Source organism: Sebastes umbrosus, chromosome 23, assembly GCF_015220745.1.
Source record: "Sebastes umbrosus isolate fSebUmb1 chromosome 23, fSebUmb1.pri, whole genome shotgun sequence".
Classification (NCBI taxonomy): Eukaryota; Metazoa; Chordata; class Actinopteri; order Perciformes; family Sebastidae; genus Sebastes; species Sebastes umbrosus.
In genome coordinates this window covers 12,816,685-12,824,265 of record NC_051291.1, presented here as the reverse complement: position 1 = coordinate 12,824,265, position 7,581 = coordinate 12,816,685, and positions in this window count along the sequence as shown.

The following is a 7,581-nucleotide window of genomic DNA, read 5'->3' as shown; positions in this document are numbered from 1 at the left end:
GAAGTCTCCACCTAATTAATGTTGAAATTTAAAGATTAAAAAAAAAAAAAAAAAAGAAAAAAAATCATACTAAATTTAATCAATGTGGGTTTTTTTTGTGGTTTCCTTTGCAAATGTATCTGCTAATTAATTTCCTTTGATTCCAATATGTGATGGTATCCATAGAAACACCACGCTATCAAAATATCTCAAACAGCAAGTTCATCCAATATTTCAAATGAAAGCCTTCTAAAAAAGGATTGTAAAAGTTTCGACACTACTGTGTTTTGTTCATCAATTATTATAAATTCCACATCTGACCCTTTTCCTCAAAACATACCAATACAGAGATAGTGCTATATCTTACACACCCTACCGCAGATTAAACAGAGCTTATCTCTGGATTTGTTTGACTATTTATTGACAGTTCAAATGACCTCATACCCAGAACAAGCTATTGACCTTGACAATAACATGATAAGGTCAGACTGAGCTGCTGCTTCATCTAAAAAGGGAAACGTTAGAAGGTCATGACATAGGCCTGTATTTGTTCTGACCTACTAATCAAACAACTGCAAGACGTTTCAGTGACACAAGATGGAGCCAGAGACTAACACAGAGAGATGATAACTTCACTACTTCAGTGTGTGGAGCACTTTGATGAATGAATATGTAGGATTCATTTTATATAATTGATATTTCTATGAATTTCAGAGGATTTGATGTCTTCTAAAGTGACTTAAGCTTCATGGTGTTCATAATTTCTAAGTTTAAATACACCCCTAGAGAAATGTTTATAATTAGGTAAAAGTCATTTTGCAAAAATGAATACATTCCAGCGATTTATTATCCATTATCGTCATTATAATTACCTTTTTTCAGCTGCCCGCTTTCCTCAAACTACTCTAATTCATCTAAGCTGTGACCCTGCAAACCACTTCAAGAAAATTGAAGCCCATCAAAACTGCCTTTATTATATTCATACATGGACTTTTTCCAAATTCCCTCCAAATAATTGTGATAAGAAATACCTCATTCTCATATCGTCTCATTGTGTAACCCCACATTGTAGGAATCTCGGTGTCATCTTTGACGGCAGCCTCAGTTTACACAAACACACCAAATCTAACGGTTCAATCCTGTTTATTATCTTATATTTCAAAATATTAGACTGTTCCTATCCACCAAATACCTGGAAACTGTTATTCACGCCTTCATCCACTGGTGGAAAAAATAAGTATTTAGATTACTTAAGTAAAAGTAGATATACCACAATACTTTGTTACAAGTAAAAGTCCTGCATTTAAAACTTTACTTTAGTAAAAGCAGGTTTTTAAATATTTATCTGCAAAGTATCTAGCAATCAGATATATGTAGTGGAGTAAAAAGTACCATACTTTCCTCTAAAATGTAGTGAAGTAGAAGTATAAATACCTCAGAATTGTACTTAAGTGCTTGAGTAAATGTACTTAGTTACACCTGGTTCATAAAGCTTTTTATTTATTTAGTTTTATCTGATGTGCTTTCTTTTCATTTGTCTTATTGTAAAGCACATAACTGCAATTTTGAAAAGTGATATATATATAAAGTTTATTACATAATCATATATTGAATTGCCTTGTCTTCATCCATTTCCGTTCTTTACTTCAAAATTGCAATTTCATCCTGAGATGCTGACCGCAAAACCTGATGTTTACAGTTGTTTTAAATCATCTCAACCAGGAAATTCCCTCTTAGCTGCTGGAAACATCCTGATGTGTCACGTTGTCTACATTTAGACGGCTCAGTGGTTTCCACTTCCAACCAGCAAACTGTCATCAACCTGTTTCAAGAGTGTTTATGCATTTTTATCCCTGATGTGTTCTTTAAACTCCAGTTTTCCCCAATTTGAATTCCGCTTAAGTAGCTTTAAGATAGAGAAAAACATCTTATTCTACACGGTCTAACAGCGTCACATTTACACTATGTATCATCTTGTTCTAGCTCTTCAGCCTGATGCATTTAGCATTATTTCAAACTTTGGATTTCCACTTGACATTAAAACAAAGTCATGAGTGTTTGAACAAAGCATGAGTTTACAGATTCATGTTATTTCCATTAAGCTTTACATATACAGTATGTTTCTGTATGTTCATTGTGGCTTTAAAACCACAAAAATGTCTTTTCCAACATCGCCATCAGCTCATCTCAGTGTGGTTTGCTGTTAAATGTGAGCCGCGGTTGTCATGACAGTGTTTTTTTGTGTAGGTGACTGTAAAATGGTCGTCGCAGTTGTGATCAGGTCTTTCCATTCTTTCACATACAGGCAACCGAGGCAGTTTTAGGTCATTCACTCACTTTCTCTTTTTTTTCTTCTCTTTTCCCTGCAGTCATTTGCACCTTCCCCCGTTCCACTTTATATTTTCCATTTCTTCTTTTTTATGTTTGACCTTTGGTATGAGTGCAGTAAGTATCTAGTATAATATTAGAATTTATTTTATGCACATTAATATCCCAGTTGTGGCCGCATTTTTGGAATCCTGGTTACATGTTGCACATGTAAATATAATATCCTTGTTTCAGACACATGTATAAGCCTTTATTAACCTGGTTTTGAGAAACCTGCTTGCCGTTCTACCAGTAGATCATCTCTGCTATCCGTGTAAGCGCTTCCTCAACTCTAAATAGTAGCAGTTAGTCAATGAAACAAAATGATAAACAATGCCATGGCGATCTATACTTACTAAATGCTCCACTATGTTCACCAGCTAGTCGCTAACTTTGTCAAAACAATGAGCTGAAAGATGCTAAAACACAACGGGAACTGCAAAGTCAGGTGATGTAACACTTTTACATAACACATGATCAATTGTTAATATACAAATATGTATTAGTCCAGCTTTAATTTCAATGGTTTGGCTTTTGTGTACAAACTTGTCTGTTTGTGCGACAGAAAAAAAGCCTGAGATTTTCTTTGCCTGGCTCAGCATGATCACTTTCAGGCTCAGTGAGGCAGAAAAATGTTTTAAGTCCCCACAAAAACACAACCTCACCCCCTAGGCCATGTGTTACCCTGCGCACCAGCTACCCCTCTCCACCCAACATCCCCATCTTACGTCAACCTCTTCAACAACCCCCCTCTCGTCCCTGCTGATTCTCTGTACACCGCCCCTCATCAAAACTCTCAGGAAAAGAAAGCCTCCATCACTCTCTTCTGTAAAGCTCCACGGCCCTCTCACCCGTCTTTCCCCTCTCAGCAACTCAGACCACCCCCATGTTGCTGCCGCACAAATCCCCCCGGCCTTTCCTCTTTGCATTGTTTCACCGTGGCCCCTATTGTCCGAGCAAAGAGAGAGAGTTGGGAGGGAGGGGAGGTAGAGAAGAGAAAAAGGAGAGAATGTGCCCTCTCTGTTCTCTGGGCAGGACGAGTCCACCCACATCAGGGTGTGGAAATTCCGTTGCAGCTTCCGGCTTTTTTTTCTCTTTTACTCCACTCACTCGTCTCTGTGATTTCCTCCTGGCATCATGTGCCTCCCTAACTCTTCACGCATAGGATGGAATTACACCAAGCATGTCTGAGGCATTAAAACACACACACACAGACAGGATTTACTTTTTTACTTGAGTTTGTAGGGGTCAACAAAGCCAACTGAGGATAAATGAACACAGCAAAATTGGTGCTTTTTAGAATATAACCAGAACCAGCTACAGAGAACATTCATACATTTGCAGTTTTATGGTTACTTGTGCTTGGAAGGCATAGCAAATCTTAATGAGCCAAGACCAAAACAGTCTGAAGCTGTGTTTTTATCCAGCAGTTTTTTTTTTCATGTGCTCTTCTATGGTAGTATTCACATCTGAAGCAAAGAACGTATATTGCCAAGAAGTGAAAGTCAATTGTTTCCATTGCAACATCAGCGCCCAGCAGCAAAGCTACACTTCTGCCATTTCGGACTGAAAGTGACCAGTAAAACGTCCGCCTAAAAAGTGCAGCAAAAAAGTAAAACTAAATTATTTTTATTCTATTGTCATATTCTAGCGTTTTAAGCGTTTTCAGTCCAAAATGGCAGCAGTGGTTGTTGTAAAAAAAACAAAAAAACACAAGAGTTTCGTCTCTATGCTTCTAAACTCTCTGTCGGAAGTTCCTGGGAAATGACACAATTCCAGCAATTTCATCTACCATTTCTTTATCTCTCTGCCGTCTTTTCCATCAATCCCCTCCTTTCTATCCATCTTTCACCCTTCTCCATGTGAGGGCTGGGATTTGCATTCATAACATGCTTACGAGGCTGTTGACACCTGTCGTCTGAGGGAGGAGCTTTTTTTATCCCATCAATCTTCCTTATTGATATGGAAACCACGTTAAATCCCCAGCAGGTGCACTGAGCTGATGTATTAAACATACAGCCACTGATTACAGATGGGGAGCCCACATCTCACTGGACCCACCTTGAAACCTCTAGCTGTCATTTTGCGTTTTAAACAATCTGCTATATTGTTAATTTAAGTGTAGCATTAGCACAGAGAATACTGGTTTCTGATTGGTAGGTAGGCAGGTATCAGGTTAAATGTTATAACAGGGCATGCGATATAAATTAAACTGCAGGTAACCATGGTTACAGTACTTCTGCTTCATGACACAGCTTTAAACTTTATTGTTTTGGTTCAGTCTCATGGCTCTCATCAGCCAGCCCGGTCGCACGAAAAGCCATGAATGGCACAATAATTGCGCAGGGCAAAAGCGTTTAATAAGAACGCCGTTCTTGCTTTAGGCGTGTCATTTTCAGACATGTAGTCTAGACTGCCATGTAATGTAATGAGAGTAAAAGGGGAGAAAGGTGGATGGGTCCAACAAACACAGGACTTTCAACCAGGAGACGAGTGTTTGAAACTGGTGTATTGTTTTGTAAATTACGTTAGTGACGTTTGTCACATGTTTTCTTCAGTAATGTTACGTTGTTGATATTACTAAGGTTACATACTTATTTTAAGGCCAACCATGATGTTTTTCCTAAACCTAACTAAGTGGTTTTGTTGCCTAAACCTGACTAAGTGGTTTTGTTCCCCCCTGCTGGTACTGCACCTTAATACACACGTTTAATATTCACGCCACGTCGAGGCAAAATGTGACACTGACACGCTATCCTCTGGTAGACAGGTGGGTCTATTATCTTTGGTGTGACATCAGGTTGCATCAGCGTCATTTCCAGATGCAGCAAGGCTGCAGCTAGCTACAGCGAATGCCTGCACTTTCAGTACATAGCAGTCTGCCACTGCCAAATTCGTGCAAATAAAGTGAGCTGACAAAATGCTTCACACTTAGCCTAATTGCATCTTTAAATTGAGCTCTCATAGTCACAGTTGCTCCATAAAAAACAAGTACTTTAGCATCGTGAGAAGTGATAGTAAAGCGATGATGGCACATTATCTATATCCTCTGTATCTCTCAAGGAAATGCAGATGATTTGTCCACCAAGGTCATCTCTGATGCTCATCTAGCAGCTCTAATCAGCCGTATCAAATCTGCATGGAAAGCTGTCTGAGAACACATTCATAAAAACACACCAGAGTTTACTCACACACACACACACACACACACACACACACACTCTTCATTGAGCTTAAAATACACACACGAGCAGGAGTGACACACTGACGCTCTGTTGCTTGTTAAGAGAAATGTATATTGGATTTCTCCCCCAGTCAGATTGTCTTCATGGATTTTTTTCAAACGTCGCATTAACACCGTGACGGCTGCCATTCCATATATTAAGACCTGGATTAATGACGCGCCTCAGTCTGTTTTTACTCCAGTGAATTATCATTATGTAGAACGTGAAACATCATTGACAAATATTCATAGATGTTAACATACGGTGGCAGAAAAGCATGCGACTACACACGCTCAAAGGCATGCTTTCCATAATGAGAGCAAAGGTTAAAGAACCTTTGCAGCTAACGTTTTGGGGAGATTTGGGGTCTTGACCTTGCTGTCTCTATAAAAAGAAAAGCGAAAGGACTTTGGGCCCGGTCCATATCGCTGGCAGAGACAATAAACTATTGATAAAGTCCATTGTTTTGTTTTTTTCCCAGAAAAAGAAACTTTCTTTGACCGTCACAATCTGCTATTTTCCGGCACTTTCCGTGTGCCGGAGCCAGCGGACTGTACAAAGAGAGGACATCAGTGTGAAGTCACACGCACACACACACACACACACACTGAATTCTCAGTATTCTCAGTATTCTCTGGGGGACGGCAATCTGCTTCAAAATGTCCTCAAGGCGCCAGACAGACCTGAGAAAGCATGAAAAGTCCCTTTAACACGCTGGAGTCCACTGCCATTAGTCACACTGATAACGCAGGAATATGTGTAAAAGTGCACGATACGGTTCCACGGAGGTTATCTTGAATTAGAAGTGGAAGTGTTCTCAGTATTACAGCGGGATACAGGGGCTGCTTTCATGAGCTGGAGTAGAGGCTAAATAACCGAACAGCAGGGGGAAAGCAGTTGAAATAAATTGTCATTCAAGCTGCAACTAATGATGATTTTCTTGATTATTCTCTCTACTAATTGATAAACTGTCAGAAAAACAATGACAATTTCTGATTACATGTTTCTCAGAGGCCAAAGTTACGTCTTAAGATGTCACATTTTGTCCGACCAACAGTCCAAGGTCCAAAGATATTTAATTACAGTGATATCAAAACAGAGAAAAGTAACCAATCCTCACGTTTGAGAGGCTGGGGTCAGGTAATGTTTGGCATTTTTGGTGGAAAAATTAAGCGATTTATCAGTCATCAAAATTGTCGATCAACTAATCGAATGATAGAGAGCTGCAGGAATGAGTCCTAAAACCCGGAAATGAGTTCGCATTTTTGCACTTCCGGTTCCCTCGTCTGGAAGTCAATGTTTTTTTTAATGATTTTTGCCTGAAATAAGGTCTGTGGTTAACAGCTTAAGCGATTTTAATGTTTTGTTCTACGATATAAAATACTTCAGTAAATATCCCACTTGTGAATTTTGAAGCCTCTATGTGTCTTAAAAAAGATTGTTGCTAACAAGTGAACAAATGAGACTACTAAACGTCATCACACCGAACACTAGTCCGCCTTTGGCTTAGTGGTGGTGACGTGAATTCATGCGACCGTGGTGTAGTTCGTTTATAGCCTAATTATCATAAATGTGTGTTTGCCACATAGCTTATTTTCTGCAATAATCCAAAACCCAATGGAAAATTCCCATTGGCTTTTTGTCGAGGGAACCAGGGCAATGTTAAATTCCTGGTTTGCCTACAAAAATACGTCATCCCTGCAGCACTTTAGTGACTGATCGTTCCAGCTCTAGATATCGGCGACATCTGACGCACTTGTGAAGAAATGCATAATCATGTAAGTGTCTATGTATTTAAGACATTATCTTCCAGTCAAGGTCTACCAAGTTTTGTTGTCAGTCTCAGTTATGCGCTATATTTGCATTATTGCAAAGACAACATGAAAAATTAAAAGAATTCAAAAAAAGAGAACTGTGAGGATATGAATAAATAAAGACTGAGCCTTAATTAGAACACACATACGCTGTTGTTAGAGCTGTCCTCGGGCACAGTTTGAAGATCAGCTTACCC